General features: G+C 34.5%; 36 non-coding genes and 1 pseudogene across 36 annotated transcripts; 20 read left to right on the forward strand and 17 right to left on the reverse strand.

Annotated features, from left to right (window-relative positions):
* The first annotated feature begins 103 nt into the window (after window positions 1-103).
* TRNAN-GUU (transfer RNA asparagine (anticodon GUU)) lies at window positions 104-177 on the forward strand. Its single transcript has one exon. It is a non-coding gene; the product is annotated as a tRNA-Asn (tRNA).
* A 51-nt stretch (window positions 178-228) lies between these two features.
* Window positions 229-301, reverse strand: TRNAR-ACG (transfer RNA arginine (anticodon ACG)). Its single transcript has one exon. It is a non-coding gene; the product is annotated as a tRNA-Arg (tRNA).
* An 85-nt stretch (window positions 302-386) lies between these two features.
* Window positions 387-459, forward strand: TRNAV-CAC (transfer RNA valine (anticodon CAC)). The gene has a single exon. It is a non-coding gene; the product is annotated as a tRNA-Val (tRNA).
* A 75-nt stretch (window positions 460-534) lies between these two features.
* TRNAQ-CUG (transfer RNA glutamine (anticodon CUG)) lies at window positions 535-606 on the forward strand. The gene has a single exon. It is a non-coding gene; the product is annotated as a tRNA-Gln (tRNA).
* Window positions 607-677: 71 nt separating this feature from the next.
* On the forward strand, window positions 678-750 carry TRNAF-GAA (transfer RNA phenylalanine (anticodon GAA)). Its single transcript has one exon. It is a non-coding gene; the product is annotated as a tRNA-Phe (tRNA).
* Window positions 751-809: 59 nt separating this feature from the next.
* On the reverse strand, window positions 810-883 carry TRNAT-CGU (transfer RNA threonine (anticodon CGU)). The gene has a single exon. It is a non-coding gene; the product is annotated as a tRNA-Thr (tRNA).
* A 77-nt stretch (window positions 884-960) lies between these two features.
* On the reverse strand, window positions 961-1,033 carry TRNAK-CUU (transfer RNA lysine (anticodon CUU)). The gene has a single exon. It is a non-coding gene; the product is annotated as a tRNA-Lys (tRNA).
* A 92-nt stretch (window positions 1,034-1,125) lies between these two features.
* On the forward strand, window positions 1,126-1,196 carry TRNAG-GCC (transfer RNA glycine (anticodon GCC)). Its single transcript has one exon. It is a non-coding gene; the product is annotated as a tRNA-Gly (tRNA).
* A 56-nt stretch (window positions 1,197-1,252) lies between these two features.
* Window positions 1,253-1,371, reverse strand: LOC145308411 (5S ribosomal RNA). The gene has a single exon (XR_013876245.1). It is a non-coding gene; the product is annotated as a 5S ribosomal RNA (ribosomal RNA).
* A 66-nt stretch (window positions 1,372-1,437) lies between these two features.
* LOC145307992 (5S ribosomal RNA) lies at window positions 1,438-1,556 on the reverse strand. Its single transcript, XR_013875829.1, has one exon. It is a non-coding gene; the product is annotated as a 5S ribosomal RNA (ribosomal RNA).
* Window positions 1,557-1,622: 66 nt separating this feature from the next.
* On the reverse strand, window positions 1,623-1,741 carry LOC145307713 (5S ribosomal RNA). Its single transcript, XR_013875583.1, has one exon. It is a non-coding gene; the product is annotated as a 5S ribosomal RNA (ribosomal RNA).
* Window positions 1,742-2,260: 519 nt separating this feature from the next.
* Window positions 2,261-2,425, forward strand: LOC145307941 (U1 spliceosomal RNA). Its single transcript, XR_013875784.1, has one exon. It is a non-coding gene; the product is annotated as a U1 spliceosomal RNA (small nuclear RNA).
* A 267-nt stretch (window positions 2,426-2,692) lies between these two features.
* On the forward strand, window positions 2,693-2,884 carry LOC145308048 (U2 spliceosomal RNA). Its single transcript, XR_013875882.1, has one exon. It is a non-coding gene; the product is annotated as a U2 spliceosomal RNA (small nuclear RNA).
* A 330-nt stretch (window positions 2,885-3,214) lies between these two features.
* On the forward strand, window positions 3,215-3,332 carry LOC145308138 (U5 spliceosomal RNA). Its single transcript, XR_013875974.1, has one exon. It is a non-coding gene; the product is annotated as a U5 spliceosomal RNA (small nuclear RNA).
* A 425-nt stretch (window positions 3,333-3,757) lies between these two features.
* Window positions 3,758-3,828, forward strand: TRNAG-GCC (transfer RNA glycine (anticodon GCC)). Its single transcript has one exon. It is a non-coding gene; the product is annotated as a tRNA-Gly (tRNA).
* Window positions 3,829-3,894: 66 nt separating this feature from the next.
* On the reverse strand, window positions 3,895-4,013 carry LOC145308498 (5S ribosomal RNA). The gene has a single exon (XR_013876326.1). It is a non-coding gene; the product is annotated as a 5S ribosomal RNA (ribosomal RNA).
* Window positions 4,014-4,100: 87 nt separating this feature from the next.
* On the reverse strand, window positions 4,101-4,219 carry LOC145308316 (5S ribosomal RNA). The gene has a single exon (XR_013876155.1). It is a non-coding gene; the product is annotated as a 5S ribosomal RNA (ribosomal RNA).
* A 162-nt stretch (window positions 4,220-4,381) lies between these two features.
* Window positions 4,382-4,454, reverse strand: TRNAA-AGC (transfer RNA alanine (anticodon AGC)). Its single transcript has one exon. It is a non-coding gene; the product is annotated as a tRNA-Ala (tRNA).
* Window positions 4,455-4,544: 90 nt separating this feature from the next.
* LOC145308413 (5S ribosomal RNA) lies at window positions 4,545-4,663 on the reverse strand. Its single transcript, XR_013876246.1, has one exon. It is a non-coding gene; the product is annotated as a 5S ribosomal RNA (ribosomal RNA).
* Window positions 4,664-4,815: 152 nt separating this feature from the next.
* Window positions 4,816-4,934, reverse strand: LOC145308348 (5S ribosomal RNA). Its single transcript, XR_013876185.1, has one exon. It is a non-coding gene; the product is annotated as a 5S ribosomal RNA (ribosomal RNA).
* Window positions 4,935-5,581: 647 nt separating this feature from the next.
* LOC145308255 (5S ribosomal RNA) lies at window positions 5,582-5,700 on the reverse strand. Its single transcript, XR_013876097.1, has one exon. It is a non-coding gene; the product is annotated as a 5S ribosomal RNA (ribosomal RNA).
* Window positions 5,701-6,048: 348 nt separating this feature from the next.
* TRNAD-GUC (transfer RNA aspartic acid (anticodon GUC)) lies at window positions 6,049-6,120 on the forward strand. Its single transcript has one exon. It is a non-coding gene; the product is annotated as a tRNA-Asp (tRNA).
* Window positions 6,121-6,420: 300 nt separating this feature from the next.
* On the forward strand, window positions 6,421-6,493 carry TRNAR-UCU (transfer RNA arginine (anticodon UCU)). Its single transcript has one exon. It is a non-coding gene; the product is annotated as a tRNA-Arg (tRNA).
* Window positions 6,494-6,569: 76 nt separating this feature from the next.
* TRNAL-CAA (transfer RNA leucine (anticodon CAA)) lies at window positions 6,570-6,692 on the forward strand. Its single transcript has 2 exons — window positions 6,570-6,607; window positions 6,648-6,692. It is a non-coding gene; the product is annotated as a tRNA-Leu (tRNA).
* A 46-nt stretch (window positions 6,693-6,738) lies between these two features.
* TRNAM-CAU (transfer RNA methionine (anticodon CAU)) lies at window positions 6,739-6,811 on the reverse strand. The gene has a single exon. It is a non-coding gene; the product is annotated as a tRNA-Met (tRNA).
* Window positions 6,812-7,071: 260 nt separating this feature from the next.
* TRNAV-AAC (transfer RNA valine (anticodon AAC)) lies at window positions 7,072-7,144 on the forward strand. Its single transcript has one exon. It is a non-coding gene; the product is annotated as a tRNA-Val (tRNA).
* Window positions 7,145-7,147: 3 nt separating this feature from the next.
* On the forward strand, window positions 7,148-7,219 carry TRNAE-UUC (transfer RNA glutamic acid (anticodon UUC)). The gene has a single exon. It is a non-coding gene; the product is annotated as a tRNA-Glu (tRNA).
* Window positions 7,220-7,328: 109 nt separating this feature from the next.
* TRNAS-GCU (transfer RNA serine (anticodon GCU)) lies at window positions 7,329-7,410 on the forward strand. Its single transcript has one exon. It is a non-coding gene; the product is annotated as a tRNA-Ser (tRNA).
* A 92-nt stretch (window positions 7,411-7,502) lies between these two features.
* On the forward strand, window positions 7,503-7,586 carry TRNAL-UAA (transfer RNA leucine (anticodon UAA)). The gene has a single exon. It is a non-coding gene; the product is annotated as a tRNA-Leu (tRNA).
* Window positions 7,587-7,697: 111 nt separating this feature from the next.
* Window positions 7,698-7,779, reverse strand: TRNAS-UGA (transfer RNA serine (anticodon UGA)). The gene has a single exon. It is a non-coding gene; the product is annotated as a tRNA-Ser (tRNA).
* Window positions 7,780-12,780: 5,001 nt separating this feature from the next.
* On the forward strand, window positions 12,781-12,899 carry LOC145307821 (5S ribosomal RNA). Its single transcript, XR_013875690.1, has one exon. It is a non-coding gene; the product is annotated as a 5S ribosomal RNA (ribosomal RNA).
* A 129-nt stretch (window positions 12,900-13,028) lies between these two features.
* Window positions 13,029-13,147, forward strand: LOC145307755 (5S ribosomal RNA). Its single transcript, XR_013875624.1, has one exon. It is a non-coding gene; the product is annotated as a 5S ribosomal RNA (ribosomal RNA).
* Window positions 13,148-13,208: 61 nt separating this feature from the next.
* LOC145307849 (5S ribosomal RNA) lies at window positions 13,209-13,326 on the forward strand (annotated as a pseudogene).
* Window positions 13,327-13,505: 179 nt separating this feature from the next.
* On the forward strand, window positions 13,506-13,624 carry LOC145307781 (5S ribosomal RNA). The gene has a single exon (XR_013875649.1). It is a non-coding gene; the product is annotated as a 5S ribosomal RNA (ribosomal RNA).
* A 68-nt stretch (window positions 13,625-13,692) lies between these two features.
* On the reverse strand, window positions 13,693-13,811 carry LOC145307773 (5S ribosomal RNA). The gene has a single exon (XR_013875641.1). It is a non-coding gene; the product is annotated as a 5S ribosomal RNA (ribosomal RNA).
* Window positions 13,812-13,940: 129 nt separating this feature from the next.
* On the reverse strand, window positions 13,941-14,059 carry LOC145307751 (5S ribosomal RNA). The gene has a single exon (XR_013875620.1). It is a non-coding gene; the product is annotated as a 5S ribosomal RNA (ribosomal RNA).
* Window positions 14,060-14,131: 72 nt separating this feature from the next.
* Window positions 14,132-14,250, reverse strand: LOC145307829 (5S ribosomal RNA). The gene has a single exon (XR_013875697.1). It is a non-coding gene; the product is annotated as a 5S ribosomal RNA (ribosomal RNA).
* Between the last annotated feature and the right edge of the window lie 11,310 nt (window positions 14,251-25,560).

Genomic DNA, 25,560 nt, shown 5'->3' on the forward strand with positions numbered 1-25,560 from the left:
AATGAGCCCTACCAACATAAGTAAACCAATCTTTTTTTGTTTTTATATTTTAAGGCTTCATAGAATAATATTAAAAATAATGTAATATTATTAACTTGTATTAGCCTCCGTGGCGCAATCGGCTAGCGCGTTCGGCTGTTAACCGAAAGGTTGGTGGTTCGAGCCCACCCGGGGGCGACTTATTTTTTAGCAATTTTCTTTAATAGCCAAACGAATCTTTAAAATTTTCGATCTCGGCAGGATTCGAACCTGCAATCTTCTGATCCGTAGTCAGACGCGTTATCCGTTGCGCCACGAGACCTGGCTTAACTTAGTGACGTGGCTTTGTAGTTGCACATTTTATGTCTGTTTGTTATGTATCTTGGCTTGGTTTCTTGGTTGACAATGGTTCCTTAGTGTAGTGGTTATCACGTGTCCTTCACACGGACAAGGTCGCCGGTTCGATCCCGGCAGGAACCAATACATAAGGTTTTTTTTCTTTTCTCTTTATACAAAATAATTTTTTGTACCCTTTGGAGTTTAGATCTGCATCAAGGTCCTATGGTGTAATGGTTAGCACTCTGGACTCTGAATCCAGCGATCCGAGTTCAAATCTCGGTAGGACCTGAACTTTTTAGAGCCATGTAAAAGTGATCTTTTTTCCATGTTGACCAAGATAAGCAACATCATTTTAACTAGCCGTGATAGCTCAGTTGGGAGAGCGTTAGACTGAAGATCTAAAGGTCCCCGGTTTGATCCCGGGTCGCGGCATTTTTGCAAATCTTTACCCTATGTATGTGTAGCCATGGATAGTAGTAATAAAAGGATCAAGGCACCACCGAGAGTCGAACTCGGGATCTCCTGTTTACGAGACAGGCGCTTTAACCAACTAAGCCATGGCGCCTGAATTACCCTGTTGTCAGTAAATCACGAAACAAATTCAAATATATTTTTAAAAACTGTTCCATATAAAAAAAAAATCGCCCAACGTGGGGCTCGAACCCACGACCCTGAGATTAAGAGTCTCATGCTCTACCGACTGAGCTAGCCGGGCTATGTTGGCTGCCTGGGCTCTGCACTTTGTATGGTTGGTCTTTGCAATAGGTACACAAAAACTAACTACACGAATATCATGAGAGCAAGCCAGCAACGTTGGTTCAGTGGTAGAATGCTCGCCTGCCACGCGGGCGGCCCGGGTTCGATTCCCGGACGTTGCAGCAATTATTTTCTACAGTATCACAACTTTTTTGAGGCAATTTTTGAAAAAAGGATAAGCCTACGACACCAAGTATTCCCAGGCGGTCACCCATCCAAGTACTAACTTGGCCCAATGTTGCTTAACTGCAGTGATCGGACGAGAACTGGTGCTTTCAACATGGTATGGCCGTAGACATTAATTGTGTGGGGTTTAGTTAGGTTTGCGCTAGGATTGGTTGGGTCAAAATTCCAAAACGATTGAGCCTACGACACCAAGTATTCCCAGGCGGTCACCCATCCAAGTACTAACTTGGCCCAATGTTGCTTAACTTCAGTGATCGGACGAGAACTGGTGCTTTCAACATGGTATGGCCGTAGACATTAATTGTGTGGGGTTTAGTTAGGTTTGGGCTAGGATTGTTTGGGTCAAAATTCCAAAAATGTTAAGTCTACGACACCAAGTATTCCCAGGCGGTCACCCACCCAAGTACTAACTTGGCCCAATGTTGCTTAACTTCAGTGATCGGACGAGAACTGGTGCTTTCAACATGGTATGGCCGTAGACATTTGGTAAGGCATTTTCACATTATAATGTGGATATTACCATACCATCCTTCTGTATGGTTTGTTGCGTTGCGACCAGTGCTAACTCTTGGTAATCTTGTTATAACAAGTGACAGTTTGCATTATGTATTTGTCTAAACTGACCAAGCTAAATTTGCTTGATTCACTTCACTAAGAGGTGTGTATAGATCCACTGGTTGCAGTGTGAACTGTAATGTTATTTCTGTCAGAGCTGATGATAGCTCACTATTTGCAATAGGAATGCATAACCTGTAAAGTAGCAAACATGTATTTTATGTAGTCAATAATTTGGCCTCTAGGTGTCGCATTTGTTTCAATGGAAGACCTCCTACCGAAGGTTTCATCAACAATGTATGTCACCAACCATTTGAAAAAGTATAAATATAGCATTTCTGAGGGGACACTTCAACTGAATTATGTTTTGTGTAAAGTCGTGAAGCTGGTCAGCAAAATATCTATAGTCTTTGTCACCCATACACTGAAATCGACTCTTTCCCTCATACTTACCTGGCGTGGAGGTTAACCATGATCACTAAGGTGGTTCCTCTAGGGTGAGGCTGTGCCATTGCACTCAGGCATGGCTGACCCCTATGATTACCCCAAACGTGGGTAACTCGAACGCACAATTTTTGGTAGTTGGGGACTGCGTTCGCGCATCCCCTAACAAATACAGAACAGACAACAGAATTAGAATGTTTAACTTAACCATCTAGTTCAAATTTTACACACCAGGAATTGCTAAAGTTTGTGTAGTTGGCCAGAAAAAGGCTTCTATCGAAGCCCAATTTAAAGTAAAGTCTTTGCTTTGAACTAGGCAGATTGACTATACTCTCTCTAACAATGATTAGGCAGGCTGCATGCCAATCTTTTGCCAGACAGTACCATAGTCAGGTTATGACTCTAAGGTAGTATACTGGAACTATTCCTTGGCATCGCTTCTCGGCCTTTTGGCTAAGATCAAAGTGTAGTATCTGTTCTTATCAGCTTAATATCTGATACGGGGACCATGTGTCCCCTTCGATATTAAACTCATTTTTGTTAGGGGATGAGGACTTGGAGCTTACTCCAGCCTTATCACGGGTTGGCCTGGTATTGCAGTACCACCAGGATCGGCCCACTTGTCCCCACTTCTAAACTGGACCACTCAATACATTGTGTACAACCTGTATCAAGTTTGCACAAGTCAACAAGCATGCTGCCAAAAGCACAATGGCTCCACTTCCTTTATGTAGTTCAATGTTTTAATGCTAGGTGGTGCAAAACCCCTAAAGTTGAATGTCATTTAATGGATAATTTTCTGCCTCAAGTTATTCTAGGGGCTTATGTTTTTTTGGTGAATAAGCTGAACTTTGACACAATCTCTACATGTCTTTGCTGACAACTACATTAGATTGGTCAATGGAACAAGCCTAACAGCTGCCAAGGATATGGAGCTATTTGTGTTGTTTTAGCATGTCCAGGATCTACCTACAGCACGAATAAATCTTTCGCCTTTTACTAAAGATTTCCGTGTAAGTGGATCATATTGGAATTACATCCAATTTATCTGAAGACTTTCCAGTAGAGAGCCCACTTAAAGAAACATATTACAACAGGCATGTAGGGACAGGATGTCAGGATGTGTTCACCACAAAACCATTCATCTCCAACCAACCACTTCAAATTTGTGAAAATAAAACTGGCCAACCATGCTGACAAATAGCCTACGGTAGGAATGGCTAAAATTGCAGTTACCATTTGTCTAAACTGACCAAGCTATACTTGCTTGATTCACTTCACTAAAAGGTGTGTACAAGTGAACCAAGGATCACTCAGATATTGTCTTGCCGGGCTGAAGAAAGTCCTTACCTACTGCCAAAGTCTACTTACAGCAAGTCATATTAATCATTCAGGTGTAAAGCTATATCAATCTGTATTTGGGTTATAAATTGACAGATTTCTGAATAAAGATTTTCAGCAAGGGGTTGGGTTATACGAATAGCCAAAGAGCATGCCAGCAACGTTGGTTCAGTGGTAGAATGCTCGCCTGCCACGCGGGCGGCCCGGGTTCGATTCCCGGACGTTGCAGCAATTATTTTCTACGTTAACACAACTTTTCTGTTTTCAGTGACAAGATAAGAAAGAAAGATGTAGAGTTTACGACACCAAGTATTCCCAGGCGGTCACCCATCCAAGTACTAACTTGGCCCAATGTTGCTTAACTTCAGTGATCGGACGAGAACTGGTGCTTTCAACATGGTATGGCCGTAGACATAAAGTGACAACATGATTTTCAAACTTGTGTGAGGTTTAGTTAGGTTTGGGCTAGGATTGGTTGGGTCAAAATTCCAAAAAGATTGAGCCTACGACACCAAGTATTCCCAGGCGGTCACCCATCCAAGTACTAACTTGGCCCAATGTTGCTTAACTTCAGTGATCAGACGAGAACTGGTGCTTTCAACATGGTATGGCCGTAGACATTTACTCTGAGGAAATGCTCTTCTAACTTCTGGTTTATTAAATAACATTCTAATGCAACAAAAAGGTTTAAAGTTTTACTGGTTTAAATTTTCAGACTTTTGTTTTTCTGTGTGTTTATTTTTTTGTTTGGTGCTTGTGTAGTAGGGGGAAAAATGATACATGGAGATGCGGGGTATCGATCCCCGTACCTCTCGCATGCTAAGCGAGCGCTCTACCATCTGAGCTACATCCCCTTGGGTTTCACCTTATGTTCTCAGTGATTAGAAATTTTTCTTGGACAAGAAAGAAAAAGAGACAAATTTGAAATATGGATAAAATGTTATAGCCTACGACACCAAGTATTCCCAGGCGGTCACCCATCCAAGTACTAACTTGGCCCAATGTTGCTTAACTGCAGTGATCGGACGAGAACTGGTGCTTTCAACATGGTATGGCCGTAGACATACATCAACGGAAATTGTCGCGTAAATTAAATGCAAAATGCATTACGAAGAGAAAATGTGGCGTGAAATGAATGCAAAACGCTCAACAGTACAGGAATCTACGGACAAGGAAGAAAAAGAGACAAATTTTGAAATATGGATAAAATGTTAAAGCCTACGACACCAAGTATTCCCAGGCGGTCACCCATCCAAGTACTAGCTTGGCCCAATGTTGCTTAACTTCAGTGATCGGACGAGAACTGGTGCTTTCAACATGGTATGGCCGTAGACATTTATCAAAGGAAAATGTGTCATAAACTAAATGGAAAATGCATTACCAAGAGAAAATACGTACAGGTATTTACGGAAAATGGTTCTAAGTTCTTGATTGGTTTCCAGTGATTAGTGGGTTCTCTTTAACCCTGAATAAAGATGTTTGTGACTGACTAAGACAGACACTCAACCCGAGCGGACTCAAGGTGAGCAACCCATCGAAGCAGAGCTGATACACACCTCTTGTAGAAGTGAATCAAGCAATATTAGCTTGGTCGATTTAGACAATGATGTAAAGTTACTTGGACATTCATATATTTTTGATATTTGTTCAAGGTCCGACCGGAAAAGTTAATTTTCATAAAATACAAGCACAAAGTAACTAAAATATTAATCCAAGTAGGTATGTGTAATACTAAAAGATATCATTTTATTGAACAATAATAGTTGTCAACCTAAAACTTATGCCTCAACACGGAGAAAACAACTGGGAACTAAACAGAGCTGCCATCTGGTGACAAAAACAGTAACTACATATTATATCATAGTGGTTGCATTGTATAAGGGCTTTAGGTGTAAAAAATGAACATAAGCAGTTGTCTGGTTTACATTTCTCAGACTTTGTTTTTTTCTTTTCTCAACTTATAAAAAAGGATGAAAAGATTTGCCTACGACACCAAGTATTCCCAGGCGGTCACCCATCCAAGTACTAACTTGGCCCAATGTTGCTTAACTTCAGTGATCGGACGAGAACTGGTGCTTTCAACATGGTATGGCCGTAGACATTTAACATTGGAAAATGTGACATATACTAAATGCAAAATGCTACAATACAGGAAAATTATGGAGTGATGATTTATTCTATACAACTCAGGTTGCACTTAACCAAAAATAAACAGAGAGAAAACCAAGCCTACCATGAACTAAAATGCTGCTGCCATCTGGTGAGACAATTTTGTTACTGTAATTGTAAAATAGCATGATGCCCGGGTAGCTCAGTCGGTAGAGCGTTAGGCTTTTAACCTAACGGTCCAGGGTTCGAGCCCCTGCTCGGGTGCTCTCATTTTTTGTTCAAGTCTCCAATCAGTGTGATATGTACGTAGAGACTAGAAAATAGCTGGTCAACAAGAATTCCTCGATAGTCTAGTGGTGAGGATCTCCGCCTGTCACGTGGAAGGCCCGGGTTCGATTCCCGGTCGGGGAGAGATAATTTTTCAACCTTGTGAAATTTCTTTTTTTTATCCATTAAATATTTCCGCACTGCAAACTGTTCAATTTGGTAAAAGTATTAGCTGGCCCATAGGGGGATCGAACCCGTGACCTTCGCGTTATTAGCACGACGCTCTAACCAACTGAGCTAACGGGCCTGATTGAGATGACATGTTTAAGTATTAGCACAATGCAAAAACTACATGCTTTTTTTCTTCTCTACTTGATTTTCTTTTACTTGCCTTCCATAATGTTTTCTGTCAACAAATGCTACTATTTTCTTTTCTCTTACCAAGTCCCATTAGCGCAGAGGATAGCGCGTTGGACTTCTAATCCAAAGGTCCTGGGTTCGATCCCCAGATGGGATGCTAACATTGCATTTTGGCTAACCTTTTTGGGTTATCAAAACATGGAATTTCCTAATCTGTGAACACTCTGTTAGCAGTCAGGATGGCCGAGTGGTCTAAGGCGCCAGACTCAAGGACAACTTCCTTGCTCTCTGATAGAGAGTGGTTGTGAGAATTCTGGTCCTCGATGAGGGCGTGGGTTCGAATCCCACTTCTGACAAAACTTTTTTTTCAAAACACAACCAGGAGATGAAAAAGTGTTTGCCTGCCCCCGGTGAGGCTCGAACTCACGGCCTTCAGATTATGAGACTGACGCGCTGCCTACTGCGCTACGGAGGCTTGTTGGTAGTACAGGATTACTACACTTTTTGAATGTACAAAAATGTATTGCTAGGCAACTGAGATGAAAATGCGTCAGCCGGGAATCGAACCTGGGTCAACTGCTTGGAAGGCAGCTATGCTCACCACTATACCACTGACGCTTGTTTTACAATATTATTATGTACGCCAAAGTGAAAACCACAAATACATATTTGCCTAGTAACTAGCACACTTAAAGAAAAGCAGAGGGCAATAAAGCTGTTTACTCTATGTAACAAGTTTCCGTGGTGTAGCGGTTATCACATCTGCCTAACACGCAGAAGGTCTCCGGTTCGATCCCGGACGGAAACAGAATCCCACGTGGTCTAACGGCTAGGATATCTGGCTTTCACCCAGGAGGCCCGGGTTCAACTCCCGGCGTGGGAAATCTTTTGACACGATTGATGCAATATTGCGTTTTTTTTTTTTTTTTTTTTTTTGTTGATGTCATGTGTCATGTCTGCTTTGAAAGTAATCTAGGCTAATCATTATCATAGACGAGGTGGCCGAGTGGTTAAGGCGTTGGACTGCTAATCCAATGGGCTCTGCCCGCGTGGGTTCGAATCCCATCTTCGTCGTGATAATTTTTTTTTTGTAGAGCTTGGCTTAATCAGTGCTTGTCAGTCGTGATTTCATGCGTTTTGCAATGAGTGCCGCCCTGTTGCATCCTGTCAGGTTGGCCGAGTGGTCTAAGGCGTGAGATTTAAGCTCTCATAATCGTAAGATTGCGTGGGTTCGAACCCCACACCTGACAAAGGTCTTATTTTAACACAATACCAGGAAGGCCATGTGAGTTGCAAGGTAACTTTCTGGTTTTGCAAAAAAAAGTAAAAAAAAACACTAGATACTAACAAAATCTGACTTTCGCAGCCGGCAGGATTCGAACCTGCGCGGGGAAACCCCATTGGATTTCAAGTCCAACGCCTTAACCACTCGGCCACGACTGCTGGCTCTGGTTGACGGCCATCCATGAATACAGCATCACAGCTGGAAGCAATCGGCTAGTAAGTTGGTGAATTACAGCTTGCTACTGACAGTTAGCAGGGCACAAGCCAGGCTTGATGGTCTAGGCGGCACAAGAAAATTTCGGGGCCTTCGGCCCCTCTAATTTTCTGGTCGTCTCGCTTCGCTCGATTTTTTTCGCTGCGCTCAACTCTTACGTCTCGCTATGCTCGATTTTCAAATTTGAATAGACAAACAACATCCTGTTACTTTAGTATAAGGATAAATGTACATGATGTAGGTAAAAACTGGTACATAGTTACATAGGTATCTTTTATTTTGCGCCAATAATTAAAATTGAAATATGTGTGAGCATTATTATTTATTTATTAATGAATATAGTGTATAATATTATATTAATGATTAATGTAGATTTAATTAATCATTTCAATATAATCCTAATACTAAGACGACATTAATTTCTTCATATCATACAATTTAGGTAAAGTTTGGTTTTTTGCTTAATTATGATAAAATAAATGTTTAAGGTCTTAAACAATTTTCCATATTTTTTTTATTGTTTGTAAGAAAATATAGAAAGGAATTAAAAAAAAAAACATATAAACAACCAATTTAACCAAATTTTTAATACAAAGACGACATATTATGACTTCATACTGCATAAAATAAGATAATTTTGCTTTCAACTAATAGTAATGAAAGATGAACTTCTATATTTTCAGAACGAATATTTTAAACATTTATAAATAACGCTATTTCTTGGTTATGATTTATGTAAATTTAATGAAATACTTTAAAGGAAGGGTGCAAAAAACACCACGCTTTAACTGCTGAAAGACTGCCACAAGTAGACCAAATATCCCAAATTTGAAGCCTTCAGCTTCTGTAACAAAAAAGTTTTAGGCATTTTAAAATGACATTTTATTTATAATGAGAATTTTGAAAGAATTTCGCTGTTTATGTTATAAATTTTGAAAATAAACTACGTGGCCTAGAAACAAAATCATAATATAATTTTTGGCATAAATTTAGGTTGCTAGTATCTAATTATATTTTTATAATAAAAATAGCCATTTTTATAGTCAAAATCATTAAAAAAAATTAAGTTTAACTTGCATTGTAACGAGTGTACTGCATCCAATCACAGCTGAGATTATATTAGTTTACCCCTTTGTTTCTGCGATGATTTTCGTTTACAAATGCAATTTAAATTGAATTTTTTAAATATATTTTGACTATGAAATGTGGTGTTTTTATTGTAAAAATGTAATCAGTTACAGGCAATTTAAGTTTGTGACAAAGATAAGGTTATAATTTTATGTCTAGGCGACGTAATTTAATATTGTTTTTTCTTTCATTAGCATTGGGAATCTTTCAAAACTTTCATTGTACATACTATGCTATTTTGAAATGCCTAGAACTTTTTTGTTATTGAAGCTGAAGGCTTTACATTTGGGGAATTGGGTCTACTTATGGCAGTCTTTAAGCATTTAAAACGTGGTATTTCTTGCTGGTGTCCTTTAAGATAATTTTAATACAAAGACGACATATAATTTCTGTTATTATACCATGTTGAAAGCACCAGTTCTCGTCCGATCACTAGGTGATTGTAACAAACAATGTAAGAAGACAGATTTCCTCTAAAACATAAAGATTAATTAATGTTAATAGTTGTTCTTTTGTAATGTACATTAGGTTTGCTACTTAAATGTTAGGATATTCTTTATTAATTTTGTTTTTATTTAGTATTTAAATTCTGGTGTTATTTTCTGGCTGTATCATTGAACGCGGAGAAATGAATTTTGAACACTATATTAAGATAAAAATGTGCTCCTAAGTGGTATCACCCACCTCCCCCCCCCCCTCCCTTAAAATATATTCCCGATTAACTAAAAGTATCTTTAGAGTGAAAAAAATCTGTTGGAAGGTATTGGCTACTGTCCCAGCCAGAAAGTAGCGTCACTATCGCGCTACTATAGCGCACGATATCGTGTAGCAATCGAGCACGAGTTCTTACGATATCGCTAAATAGTCGTCCAATGCACGTCGACGATATGTTACGATAAATGATCGAAAAGGTACTTAGAGCTGCGCGATACACCTACGAACTCGTAAGCGATATCGTAAGTATCGCGCGCGATGTCGTAACAAAATCGTAAATAAAAAGTACATTAAAAATTTTATTTAACATCGTGTAGTTTTAGGTAAGGAAATAGTTACGTAAAACAACAATATTTATAACATAAACTAATTGTACTTTCCATACAGAAAGAGAGAGAGAGAGAGAGAGGGTATTTATCTCTGTGTTTCCTCTGAAATTATAAGGGTGATTTTGAATCTGTTTCCATTATAATTATAATTGTGAGGAACTTGGAATTTCATACATGATTTATCTTATTTTAATTGCCATTTAGACATTTTTGTACACTTGCTGTGGTTTAAAATGAAAATGATTAAAAAAAAAAAATTTTTCAATAAAAGACCATTAACACATTATGATATTATGTTATACCAGTTTTTAATTTATTTTGTTTGAAAACAGAAAGATTTTAATTTTCTATACAAAGTAATGTGAATACCTAGTGGCCAATTTATAAACTATATTTCTCACACAATGATTTTGAAGTTGTTGGTTGTGTGTCTATTTGTATGTGTGTGTTGACAAACATAAAATGCGAGATACATACGATAGTCACGATTTTTACTACAAATTCGAATTAATCTCTATAAAATCGTAAATTCGATTTTTGCTATAATATAGTAAATATCTCCTTACGATTTTCCTTACGACGTTTCTGGCTGGGTGTACTATCTCAAAAAACATTAATAAATGTTTTTTCAACCTATGAGATACTATATTGAAAAAGAACTATATTAATACCTGGAAAATACCTCTTGGGGGCGAGGTGCTGCCTTAGGCTTGAGTCCTTTAGCTTCACGTTTGTTTGAAAAAAAGCGTCCATGGGCCCAATGAAATATCCTAAATAGTCATATTATAGTATCATAGTACTGGTTAAGCTTTAAGATTTACGATTAAGATATTTATTTTTCATTCTGGTGTTAAGATGTACCTAGTAAGGAGATTATTAAATTAAGTTTAAGATATTTGTTCAGTTCTGTATTTGATAAAGACCGAAGAGCCTTAATTATTTCTTACATTACTTAAATTTAACCCCAATTTTTCATGTTTGTTGTAAAATTTCCTTAATTCTCAACAATCCATTGCATAGAGGGGTAAGGCATCATTCACACACACATACACACACACATACACATGCACACAGTATGTAAGGTATTCAACATTATTAACGGCCGATATGCGGCTCACGTTAACAATGTCTCGTAACCTACACACACCCACATGGTGTGGGCTAATCAACATCATTAACGGCCGATATGCGGCTCACGCTAACATGTTTCATAACCTACCCACGGGGATTTGAACCTACGACCTTTCCGTAGGTTTTACACCGTCCTTACCACTAAGCTACGGTGACAGATGAATTTTGATAGAAATATTTACATATTAACAAAAAATCTCGCAACCTATAGTCTATAGTAGGGGGAGGGTGGGTATTTTCCTTCTATGGTCAGCATTAGTTTCTAATAACAAAATTAATATTAGTATAAAATGTAACTGTTGTTTGTCTAATCTGACCAAGCTAAACTTGCTAGGAATACTTTATTGAGAGGTGTGATATCAGATAAAATTTTTAAGGGTGTATTTTAACCCATCGGCTCGTTTTAATGTAAGAAAAGGTAGGTTAATACATATATTGCTCCTGGAGAGGATCCTTAATTGTTGTGTTTCATGAGTAAGAGATTATAAGGTAATTTTTAAAATATTTACTACAACTATAACCAAGCTATCATTGCTTGGTATTTCATTAGGAAGTGTTTTGCTTTTCTTTCAGGGTCAAACTTATCCCATAACTTGTCATAAGCACTTTTTACTTTTAATATGTTATATGTAGTTAATAATTTGGCCGCTAGGTGTTGTGTTTATTTTAATAAAAGATTTCCTACTGAAGTAAGCTTCATAACCTACATTATTGGGGGGGTAAACATCAGAAATATTTTACTTCAATGGTCAGAGTTTGATTTGCCTATGACACCAAGTATTCCCAGGTAGTCACCCATCCAAGTACTGACTTGGAAAAATAGATTATAAGGTAATAACTGTTTCAATTATTTACTATGTACTTTAACCAAGCTAATATAAAGAGGTGTGTTGTCATATGCTTTTCTTTCAGGGTGAAATTTATCCCATAACTTGTCATAAGCATTTTTTAATTTTAATATGTAATATGTGGTTAATAATTTGGCCGCTAGGTGATTCATTTTTTTTAATAGGAGACTTTTTACCAAAGTAAACATTGTGTTGCATTTGATTTAATAGGAGACTTCCTACTAAAGTAAACATCACAACCATTATTTGGTGGGGTAAATACCAGAAATATTTTTCTTTAATGGTCAGAGTTTGTTTTTAATAATAACATATATACTATGACAAAGTTGTATTTTGCTATATACCTATTCTGACCAAGCTAATATTGCTTGATTCACTTCAACAAGAGGTGTGTATGAGATATTATTTGAAGGGTCTTAGTCATTCACATTTTTGTGAGGGTTACAGACAACTCACCAATCAACAAAATTCATGTAGTTGAAACCTATTACGGTGTTTCTTGTAGTGTTGGTTGTTTTCCATTTTTTCACTTCACATTTTCTTTCGTTTTTGTATGTAAGTGACCGCCTGGGATTACTTTGAATACGACATTTAACTTCTAAATAACTTTGCATTCTTGCTAAATCATGATCAAATAAATTTTAAAGGTATTAGTATTATTTCTTTGTAAGAAAATTTTTAAAAAATTGTAACCAAATCCTAATATACAACAAATTTTAACAATTTATAATACAAATACGACATTTAATATCTTCATATTACAAAATTAAAATGAAAAAGAAAGATCAGAGGCAATGTCTACGACCATCCCATGTTGAAAGCACCAGTTCTCGTCCGATCACTGAAGTTAAGCAACATTGGGCAAAGTTAGTACTTGGATGGGTGACCGCCTGGGAATACTTGGTGTAGTAGGCAAAAACTGTCACATTTTTTTATATACCAAGATTACCAAGACCTAGCACTGGTTGCGTTAAAAAAATACGCATGTTTTTCTGTGCTGTGTCATTTTGCATTTAATATTTGCAACATTTTCAATATATAAACGTCTATGGCCATACCATGTTGAAAACACCAGTTCTCATCCGATCACTGAAGTTAAGCAACATTGAACCAAGTTAGTACTTGGATGGGTGACCGCCTGGGAATACTTGGTGTCATAGGCCTAACATTTTTGGAATTTTGACCCAAACCTAACCGAAAATTGAAAGTATTTTTTAATTCAATGTCTACGGCCATACCATGTTGAAACACCAGTTCTCGTCCGATCACTGAAGTTAAGCAACATTGGACCAAGTTAGTACTTGGATGGGTGACCGCCTGGGAATACTTAATGTCGTATAAATATTGCCTCTGATCTTTCTTTTTCATTTTAATTTTGCAATATGAAGATATAAAATGTCGTATTTGCATTATAAATTTTTAAAATTTGTTGTATAATTAGGATATGGTTACAATTTTTTAAAAATTGTCTTACAAAGAAATAAAACAAATACCTTTACGCCACAGTTTCCATCGATAAACGTCTACGGCCATACCATGATGAAAGCACCAGTTCTCGTCCAATCACTGAAGTTAAGCAACATTGGGCCAAGTTAGTACTTGGATGGGTGACCACCTGGGAAAACTTGGTGTCGTAGGCTTAACATTTTTCAAATAAATATTGCCTCTGATCTTTCTTTTTGTTTGGGTCAAAATTCCAAAAATGTTAGGCCTACAACACCAAGTATTCCCAGGCGGTCACCCATCCAAGTACTAACTTGGTTCAATGTTGCTTAACTTCAGTGATCGTATGAGAACTGGTGTTTTCAACATGGTATGGCCGTAGACGTTTATATATTGAAAATGTTGCAAATATTAAATGCAAAATGACACAGCACAGAAAAACATGCGTATTTTTTTAACGCAACCAGTGCTAGGTCTTGGTAATCTTGGTATATAAAAAAATGTGACAGTTTTTGCCTACGACACCAAGTATTCCCAGGCGGTCACCCATCCAAGTACTAACTTTGCCCAATGTTGCTTAACTTCAGTGATCGGACGAGAACTGGTGCTTTCAACATGGGATGGTCGTAGACATTGAATTACAAAATACTTTTCAAACTTGTGTGAGGTTCAGTTAGGTTTGGGTCAAAATTCCAAAAATGTTAGGTTTATGACACAAAGTATTCCCAGGCGGTCACCCATCCAAGTACTAACTTGGCCCAATGTTGCTTAACTTTAGTGATCTGACGAGAACTGGTGCTTTCAACATGGTATGGCCGTAGACATTAAATTAAAAAATACTTTTCAAACTTGTGTTAGGTTTAGTTAGGTTTGGGTTAAAATTCCAAAAATGTTAAGCCTACGACACCAAGTATTCCCAGGCGGTCACTCATCCAAGTACTAACTTGTCCTAATGTTGTTTAACTTCAGTGATGGGACGAGAACTGGTGCTTTCAACATGTAGCCTTCTACCTTTAATAGGAACTGAGATAATAGGTTAACAATTAAGTTTGGTAATTTATTATCAAATAGGGTTCTTGGAGAAAATTTTTTACTCCCCCCCCCCCCTTCTCCCCACAACGATTAATTTTGGAAATTCTTTATCAAATAGGTAACTTACACAAAAATTTTTAGAAAATAGTTTAACAGATCGCCACTTTTTTCCCCCCAGCGATTAAGTTTCGGCAAGGTTTTTGACTGTATGGTCATTAAGTATGTTATAGTTTTAAAACCCCAACAAGAGTTTACAGCATTATTTTAAATTCAAAAAAATACATGAAGCAAAAAATTTTAATTAATTTCTTTTATATTTCAAAATACTTTATAAGTAAAACTAGCAAAAAAATCAAACAAAATATTTTCTAATATATTACTAATGTTTCATAAAATCAGTAGGCGGAATCAATTTGCGTTTATGTTAAGATTTTACTTTATCATAAGTTGTGACATTCATATTTATGTATTGAAAGCCCCATTAAAGTTTCAAAAGTGACTTGCCTGTTATGGCTGCCGCCGCGCGGGGGGTATAAAAAGTGTCTTTCCCTTATAAATCAAAAAATTTAAATTATTTCAAACACAGCCATATTGCATTTAAAAATGACCACATTGCAAAAACGAATCTGAAAAGCATTTTTAAAAATATTGATCCTAGTTCAATTATCTAAAAACAGCTGATTTAGTCAAAATTGTTAATTTTGGTAGGTTATTTGATAATTATTTCATACTGAATTAATATTTTTTAAAACGGTTTTCAGATTTGTAATCAGCATTTCATTGCGGTCATTTTGATATGCAACATGCCTGTGCTTTAAGAAATTTTAATTAATCTTAATTTCAAATTCAAAAAATCGACTCAACCTATTAATCATAATAATCATACAATGTAACTAATTTTTTTAAAAATTTAATATTTATTAAATGAAAACACTTTCTCGTTTTCATTCTAATATGTTGGATAGAAACTGGTTTTCATCTAATGATTGTACATAAATCTTATAATTGTATATTATATTCATTTTTTGCTACAAGAAAAAAAAATGTAAAGCTCTGTTTCATAGATAGGAACTAGTTGTTCTCTAAATATTATATATTCTATAGTTTCTTTGAAGTGACTTAGTGTGTATATAGCAAAATACAACTTTGTCATAGTATATATGTTATTATTAAAAACAAACTCTGACCATTAAAGAAAAATATTTCTGGTATTTACCCCACCAAATAATGGTTGTGATGTTTACTTTAGTAGGAAGTCTCCTATTAAAACAAATGCAACACAATGTTTACTTTGGTAAAAAGTCTCCTATTAAAAAAAATGAATCACCTAGCGGCCAAATTATTAACCACATATTACATATTAAAATTAAAAAATGCTTATGACAAGTTATGGGATAAATTTCACCCTGAAAGAAAAGCATATGACAACACACCTCTTTATATTAGCTTGGTTAAAGTACATAGTAAATAATTGAAACAGTTATTACCTTATAATCTATTTTTCCAAGTCAGTACTTGGATGGGTGACTACCTGGGAATACTTGGTGTCATAGGCAAATCAAACTCTGACCATTGAAGTAAAATATTTCTGATGTTTACCCCCCCAATAATGTAGGTTATGAAGCTTACTTCAGTAGGAAATCTTTTATTAAAATAAACACAACACCTAGCGGCCAAATTATTAACTACATATAACATATTAAAAGTAAAAAGTGCTTATGACAAGTTATGGGATAAGTTTGACCCTGAAAGAAAAGCAAAACACTTCCTAATGAAATACCAAGCAATGATAGCTTGGTTATAGTTGTAGTAAATATTTTAAAAATTACCTTATAATCTCTTACTCATGAAACACAACAATTAAGGATCCTCTCCAGGAGCAATATATGCATTAACCTACCTTTTCTTACATTAAAACGAGCCGATGGGTTAAAATACACCCTTAAAAATTTTATCTGATATCACACCTCTCAATGCAGTATTCCATGCAAGTTTAGCTTGGTCAGATTAGACAAACAACAGTTACATTTTATACTAATATTAATTTTGTTATTAGAAACTAATGCTGACCATAGAAGGAAAATACCCACCCTCCCCCTACTATAGACTATAGGTTGCGAGATTTTTTGTTAATATGTAAATATTTCTATCAAAATTCATCAGTCACCGTAGCTTAGTGGTAAGGACGGTGTAAAACCTACGGAAAGGTCGTAGGTTCAAATCCCCGTGGGTAGGTTATGAAACATGTTTGCGTGAGCCGCATATCGGCCGTTAATGATGTTGATTAGCCCATACCATGTGGGTGTGTGTAGGTTACGAGACATTGTTAACGTGAGCCGCATATCGGCCGTTAATAATGTTGAATACCTTACATACTGTGTGCATGTGTATGTGTGTGTGTATGTGTGTGTGAATGATGCCTTACCCCTCTATGCAATGGATTGTTGAGAATTAAGGAAATTTTACAACAAACATGAAAAATTGGGGTTAAATTTAAGTAATGTAAGAAATAATTAAGGCTCTTCGGTCTTTATAATGACAAGAAAATTTCGGGGCCTTCGGCCCCTCTAATTTTCTGGTCGTCTCGCTTCGCTAGATTTTTTTCGCTGCGCTCAACTCTTACGTCTCGCTATGCTCGATTTTCAAATTTGAATAGACAAACAACATCCTGTTACTTTAGTATAAGGATAAATGTACATGATGTAGGTAAAAACTGGTACATAGTTACATAGGTATCTTTTGTTTTGCGCCAATAATTAAAATTGAAATATGTGTGAGCATTATTATTTATTTATTAATGAATATAGTGTATAATATTATATTAATGATTAATGTAGATTTAATTAATCAATTCAATATAATCCTAATACTAAGACGACATTAATTTCTTCATATCATACAATTTAGGTAAAGTTTGGTTTTTTGCTTAATTATGATAAAATAAATGTTTAAGGTCTTAAACAATTTTCCATATTTTTTTTATTGTTTGTAAGAAAATATAGAAAGGAATTAAAAAAAAAACATATAAACAACCAATTTAACCAAATTTGTAATACAAAGACGACATATTATGACTTCATACTGCATAAAATAAGATAATTTTGCTTTCAACTAATAGTAATGAAAGATGAACTTCTATATTTTAAGAACGAATATTTTAAACATTTATAAATAACGCTATTTCTTGGTTATGATTTATGTAAATTTAATGAAATACTTTAAAGGAAGGGTGCAAAAAACACCACGCTTTAACTGCTGAAAGACTGCCACAAGTAGACCAAATATCCCAAATTTGAAGCCTTCAGCTTCTGTAACAAAAAAGTTTTAGGCATTTTAAAATGACATTTTATTTATAATGAGAATTTTGAAAGAATTTCGCTGTTTATGTTATAAATTTTGAAAATAAACTACGTGGCCTAGAAACAAAATCATAATATAATTTTTGGCATAAATTTAGGTTGCTAGTATCTAATTATATTTTTATAATAAAAATAGCCATTTTTATAGTCAAAATCATTAAAAAAAATTAAGTTTAACTTGCATTGTAACGAGTGTACTGCATCCAATCACAGCTGAGATTATATTAGTTTACCCCTTTGTTTCTGCGATGATTTTCGTTTACAAATGCAATTTAAATTGAATTTTTAAAATATATTTTGACTATGAAATGTGGTGTTTTTATTGTAAAAATGTAATCAGTTACAGGCAATTTAAGTTTGTGACAAAGATAAGGTTATAATTTTATGTCTAGGCGACGTAATTTAATATTGTTTTTTCTTTCATTAGCATTGGGAATCTTTCAAAACTTTCATTGTACATACAATGCTATTTTGAAATGCCTAGAACTTTTTGTTATTGAAGCTGAAGGCTTTACATTTGGGGAATTGGGTCTACTTATGGCAGTCTTTAAGCATTTAAAACGTGGTATTTCTTGCTGGTGTCATTTAAGATAATTTTAATACAAAGACGACATATAATTTCTGTTATTATACCATGTTGAAAGCACCAGTTCTCGTCCGATCACTAGGTGATTGTAACAAACAATGTAAGAAGACAGATTTCCTCTAAAACATAAAGATTAATTAATGTTAATAGTTGTTCTTTTGTAATGTACATTATGTTTGCTACTTAAATGTTAGGATATTCTTTATTAATTTCGTTTTTATTTAGTATTTAAATTCTGGTGTTATTTTCTGGCTGTATCATTGAACGCGGAGAAATGAATTTTGAACACTATATTAAGATAAAAATGTGCTCCTAAGTGGTATCACCCACCTCCCCCCCCCCCTCCCTTAAAATATATTCATGATTAACTAAAAGTATCTTTAGAGTGAAAAAAATCTGTTGGAAGGTATTGGCTACTGTACTATCTCAAAAAACATTAATAAATGTTTTTTCAACCTATGAGATACTATATTGAAAAAGAACTATATTAATACCTGGAAAATACCTCTTGGGGGCGAGGTGCTGCCTTAGGCTTGAGTCCTTTAGCTTCACGTTTGTTTGAAAAAAAGCGTCCATGGGCCCAATGAAATATCCTAAATAGTCATATTATAGTATCATAGTACTGGTTAAGCTTTAAGATTTACGATTAAGATATTTATTTTTCATTCTGGTGTTAAGATGTACCTAGTAAGGAGATTATTAAATTAAGTTTAAGATATTTGTTTAGTTCTGTATTTGATATCCCTGAAAGTTTTAAGTTTAAAGACAGATAATTAGATATTCAGATTTCTTTCTGGTAAAAACACGTCCCTGCAAAACATTAAGTTTTTGTTATCAATATGAATTAGGATTAAGTTTTAAAATAGGTGTTCAAGTCAACTTCAGGTTCCATGTATGATCCTGCAGGTCCTGATCCTCCAGGTCTCCAGAAATCTTTAAATGGCTCCTGTGGCCGGAATTTTTGACTTAGAGACTTCAAATTTTAAACTTAAGTTTTTCTTACATGTCTACACAAGTTATTAAAATTTCATAAGATCCGCCGCCGTTTTCCCGCCGAACGGCGATTGCGGCGGCTGGCAGCTGCCAAGTACAGCCGCGTCCGCTGAAATTTATAATTTGATATTTAAAATATAAAATTTACATAAAGATTAACATTTTTTGGCAAAAAATTTGTATTCTAGTTTCAAAAATAAAAAAAATTACAGCCATTTGAAATTTTTAAGTAAAAAAGGACCTAAGAACAAAAGTTGTTAAATAAAAGGGTGAAGGAAGCGAAAATTGACCTTGAATTACTTAAGGTCGTAAATTCATCATAACACAGGGGACTTATACAAAAAAATTTAGCACTCTCGTTCTAATAGGAACTAAGATAACAATGCCCACCCCCCCCCCCCCCCCCCACCCGACTGATTAAGGTGCGGCAAGGGGACCGACTGTAAGGGGTTAATGTGGCATATATTCTAATACAAAGACGACATTTTAAAAGAACATGCCACATTTCCACTTACCTAATGTTTATGGCGATACCATGTTGAAAGCACCAGTTCTCGTGTAAGAAGGTAGAAGATTTAATCTAAAACAAACAGATTAATTAATGTTAATATTGAAAAAAATACACCTATGTAAGAGTTTATAATTGAGGTAAACTTAAAGTAAAATATCCCCTCCCTCCATTTACATAAAGATAAACATTTTTTGCAAAAAAATGTTATTCTAGCTTCAAAAATAGAAAAATTACCGCTGTTGAAATTTATAAGTAAAAAAGGTCATAAAACAAAAGTTGTTAAATAAATTGTTATGTATTTAGTGATATCTATAACAGTGCTGTCACTTACTTTCTGACAAGGGTTTCAGACTTGTCCGGTTAATCATGTCAATATTTAATAATTAAAAAAAGAAATATACATCATATATAGACAAAATGATTATGAATTATATATTTCTTTTTCAATATTTATAATTGAATGTACTTTGTTTTCACAGGAATCAATATAACAAAAATTTAATCAATCAGATAATCAGATCATATAAAAATTTGTTCTTAAAATGGTAAAAAAATCAACATGATAAAATGGACGTTTGGAAATTCTTTTATTGATTATAGAGTTGGTACGCTTTCTAAATTGTACCTAACAGGAATCACCATGCAAAGTTTGAAATCGATAGGACAATTCTAACTTGCCTAAATTAACAAAAAAAGGTATTTGTCTTGGACGGACGGACTTACGGACCGACCCTAATTTTAGAAAAACTTCACTTTTAAAAATCAAGAAATAATATACTAAACTTCAAAATGAAGTAGAAAAAAACCATTATATTTACCTTCAATCCTATAATAAAAAGTAATAAGCTTTTTTTGTTTGTAGCAAAGGATCTCGCTAACCACTGAACCGATATGGTTCTCTTTTAGAGCAAAGCTTTATATAGGACTTGAGATGGTTTGAGGCTATTTTACTTTTATAAATAAATCGATAGGACAATTCTAACTTGCCTAAATTAACAAAAAAAGGTATCTGTCATGTCATATATTTACCTTCTAAGGTCTGCCAGATGTGGCAATCACCACCTCACAACCGAAATAAATGTTGCGCAGCTGAGGACCCTTGGGTGCGCCGCCAAACACATTCTTGGTTCAACTATCTAAAATAAAAGTTATTTTAAAGAAAACCATTGGAGCAATATAAATAAAATCTTTTGAATAATCATAATATAAATGTATAATAGTCGAAGCAAAATTGTAAGTAAATTTGTTGAAAAACTGCTTGATACAGGATAATGTTTATGAACACACTTAAATTTTAGGACTTAATTATATAGTTACTTCGCTCATAATATTGTACTTTGTTTTCACAGGAATCAATATAACAAAAATTTAATCAATCAGATAATCAGATCACATAAAAATTTGTTCTTAAAATGGTAAAAAAATCAACATGATAAAATGGACGTTTGGAAATTCTTTTATTGATTATAGAGTTGGTACGCTTTCTAAAAGTAATAAGCTTTTTTTGTTTGTAGCAAAGGATCTCGCTAACCACTGAACCGATATGGTTCTCTTTTAGAGCAAAGCTTTATATAGGACTTGAGATGGTTTGAGGCTATTTTACTTTTATAAATAAATCAATAGGACAATTCTAACTTGCCTAAATTAACAAAAAAAGGTATCTGTCATGTCATATATTTACCTTCTAAGGTCTGCCAGATGTGGCAATCACCACCTCACAACCGAAATAAATGTTGCGCAGCTGAGGATCCTTGGGTGCGCCGCCAAACACATTCTTGGTTCAACTATCTAAAATAAAAGTTATTTCAAAGAAAACCATTGGAGCAATATAAATAAAATCTTTTGAATAATCATAATATAAATGTATAATAGTCAAAGCAAAATTGTAAGTCAATTTATTCAAAACTGCTTGATACAGGATAATGTTTATGAACACTCTTAAATTTTAGGACTTAATTATATAGTTACTTCGCTCATAATATTGTACTTTGTTTTCACCAATAAATCAAAATTAAATTTGGTTGTACCCAAAGTTGTTGAGCTAACGAATTTTAAAATGTTATTGTAAAACTTTGGGGACTAGTGTAATAATAATTTAGTTTAACCCATTAACCCTTACAGATCGGGCCCCAATTCCCACCTTAATAGATTGGGGGGGGGGCTCAAAGAGCCCCCCCCTCTATCTCGGCTCCTGGTACAGATAAAGACATAAAATTACTGTTTCTAGTCATAGCAGTCAGACCGCTCCTTAGCCGCTTTTTAGCGGCCAGCCGCTAAATTTTAAAACAGCTATAGAGCGGCCAATTTTGCAGCTAGGATGACCAAATTTTAGGACGAACTTTTATTTTTCATAACAAAAAAATTACTTTTTCTGATCATCGCCGAAAAACGGCAAATAACGGAAACCGCCATTTTCGGCGGTTACGGCGGTAAAACGGCGGTTGGCGGCGCAAATTAATATTTTTATCTGTTTATTATTGCTCAAGGATTTACCAAAAAAAATTATAGGTCTCTAGCTGTAATAGAAGTTACGATATTCATGATATATGTCTGTAGTAAAAGCCGGACAAAAATCGGTCATAAAGTCGGTCAGGGAGCGGTCAAACGGTCATAACACCACTTTTCTCAGATGGTCATTGATATCTAAGTATTCACCAAAAAAATTTTAGGTTTCTACCTTATACACAAAAGTCATAATGTAGAAATTAAGATTTATTTAGAATTTTTTCAAATTTTTTTTGCTACCCAACCGACTTTGACCGGACACCACGACCGACACAGAGCAGATATCCAAATAAAATCAACTCTTGCCGACGTATAATTACTAAACTTAAAAAGTCATGAAGTTACAGCTCTCCATCTTACCTACAAAAAAAATGAGATTGAAAAAACTAGAGGGGGGGGCTCTTTGAGCCCCCCCCCCCGATCTGTAAGGGTTAACTAGCAAAAAATATGCAGTTCACTAAATTAAGTTTAAATGCATTTCGTGAAAATACCCCTTTAGAAAAACTTTTATTTTTTAAACAAGGGTGACAACATCCATAAGTAGCGAAGCACAAAAATCTTGGATGGAAATTAAAACACATAAAAAAAGCCAAGAACCTGATAAAAGGCAGTCAGACCGCCATGGTTGTTTTCTTTAAACAACGGGAAATTTTGTATCAAAGACGACATTTTATAACATAATAAAAAATTTGTTTTGAAAAAAATGACATGGTCTCAAATGATTCCAAATTGCCTATTTTAAAGTGCCACAAGAGGCCTCTAGGGGCAAATATGGACGGACGGACAGACGGACAAACGGACATTTCAAATTATAGAATAGCTTTACTACTAAAAATGCAATGAGTTTTTACAATATTTACCTTCATTAAATAGCCACCAGCAGGAAGCTTATCATCATCACAACCAACGGCCAGCACAACAACATGAAAAAAATAACATGGTCTCAAATGATTCCAAATTGCCTATTTTAAAGTGCCACAAGAGGCCTCTAGGGGCGTTTGCATGACAAGCGTTATGAAGTCTATTTTTTGGAAATATAATAACGATTCCTATGCTACATATAGTTTAGGAACTATGTGGTAAAATGTCCCAACTGGCTTAAAACTTAAATTGCGAGTAAATCATTAAATATTAAATTAAAGGGTATCAAATAAAAATACGGACTTTTTTAAAATTGAAATTGCGCGGCTTGTGTTAATAGTAAAAAAACGTTATGCATACCATTAGAATCGTTATGAAGTCTATTTTTTGGAAATATAATAACGATTCCTATGCTATGTATAGTTTAGGAGCTATGTGGTAAAATGTACCAACTAGCTTAAAACTTGACTTGCGAGTAAATCATTAAAGATTAAATTAAAGGGTATGCAAATAAAAATACGGACTTTTTTTAAATTGAAATTGCGCGGCTTGTGTTAATAGTAGAAAAATGTTACGCATATGGTTAGGACCGTTAGGAAGTCTATTTTTTGGAAATATAAACAGGAGTCATGTACTACGTATAATTTATGAGCTATGTGGTAGAATGTCCCCACTGACTTAAAACTTGACTTGCGAGAAAATCATTAAAGATTAAATTTTTCCACTTTTCCCACATTTATCAATACAACTCCTAAACTAAAATTAGCACATAACATTTTTCTACTATTCACACAAGACAAGCAGTTTGAATTTTAAAAATGTCCGCATTTTTGCACAAACTTTTTTTAATCTTTAAAGATTTACTCTCAAGTCAAGTTTTAAGTCAGTTACGACATTCTTCTACGTAGCTCCTAAACTATAAGTTGCACAGTAATGGTTCTTATATTTCCAAAAAATAGACTTCATAGCGGTTCTAACAATATACATAACGTTTTTCTACTATTAACATAAGCCGCGCAATCTCAACTATAATCAGATCAAACGGATAATTAAAACACTTGAAAATTTGTTGTTAAAAAAGTAGAATAATCAACATGTTTAAAATGGACGTACGAACATTCTGGTAATGATTATAGAGTTGCTATGCTTTGTAAATCATAACTAAATACTACAAGAATCATTATGCAAAGTTTTAAATAAATAAGAAAATTAAAACATACCTAAATTAACAAATAAAAGCTATCTATCTCGGACGGACCGACCCTAATTATAGGAAAGCTTCGCTTTTAATAAAATTAAAATTTACCTAAACATACACACTAAGTCACTTTCAAAGAAACTAAAGAATACTGAGAATCAATGAAATACATAAATTATAGAGTATAAGAAAGTACGAATGTACAATACAAGTGTTTTTTTAAAACAACAAAAAAATAAAATAATATAAATAAATTTTGTAACTATCATTTGAAAAAAATGCATTTCTTACATTTCAATAATATTTAGAGAACAACTAGTTCCTATCTATGAAACAGAGCTTTAAATTTTTTTTTCTTGTAGCAAAAAATGAATATAATATACAATTATAAGATTTATGTACAATCATTAGATGAAAACCAGTTTCTATCCAACATATTAGAATGAAAACGAGAAAGTGTTTTCATTTAATAAATATTAAATTTTAAAAAAAATTAGTTACATTGTATGATTATTATGATTAATAGGTTGAGTCGATTTTTTGAATTTGAAATTAAGATTAATTAAAATTTCTTAAAGCACAGGCATGTTGCATATCAAAATGACCGCAATGAAATGCTGATTACAAATCTGAAAACCGTTTTAAAAAATATTAATTCAGTATGAAATAATTATCAAATAACCTACCAAAATTAACAATTTTGACTAAATCAGCTGTTTTTAGATAATTGAACTAGTGCTTTTCAGATTCGTTTTTGCAATGTGGTCATTTTTAAATGCAATATGGCTGTGTTTGAAATAATTTAAATTTTTTGATTTAAAAGGGAAAGACACTTTTTATACCCCCCGCGCAGCGGCAGCCATAACAGGCAAGTCACTTTTGAAACTTTAATGGGGCTTTCGATACATAAATATGAATGTCACAACTTATGATAAAGTAAAATCTTAACATAAACGCAAATTGATTCCGCCTACTGATTTTATGAAACATTAGTAATATATTAGAAAATATTTTGTTTGATTTTTTTGCTAGTTTTACTTATAAAGTATTTTGAAATATAAAAGAAATTAATTAAAATTTTTTGCTTG

This window comes from Acartia tonsa, chromosome 15 (genome assembly GCF_053477335.1).
Source record: "Acartia tonsa isolate MP-2025a chromosome 15, ASM5347733v1, whole genome shotgun sequence".
In the NCBI taxonomy this organism is placed as follows: Eukaryota; Metazoa; Arthropoda; class Copepoda; order Calanoida; family Acartiidae; genus Acartia; species Acartia tonsa.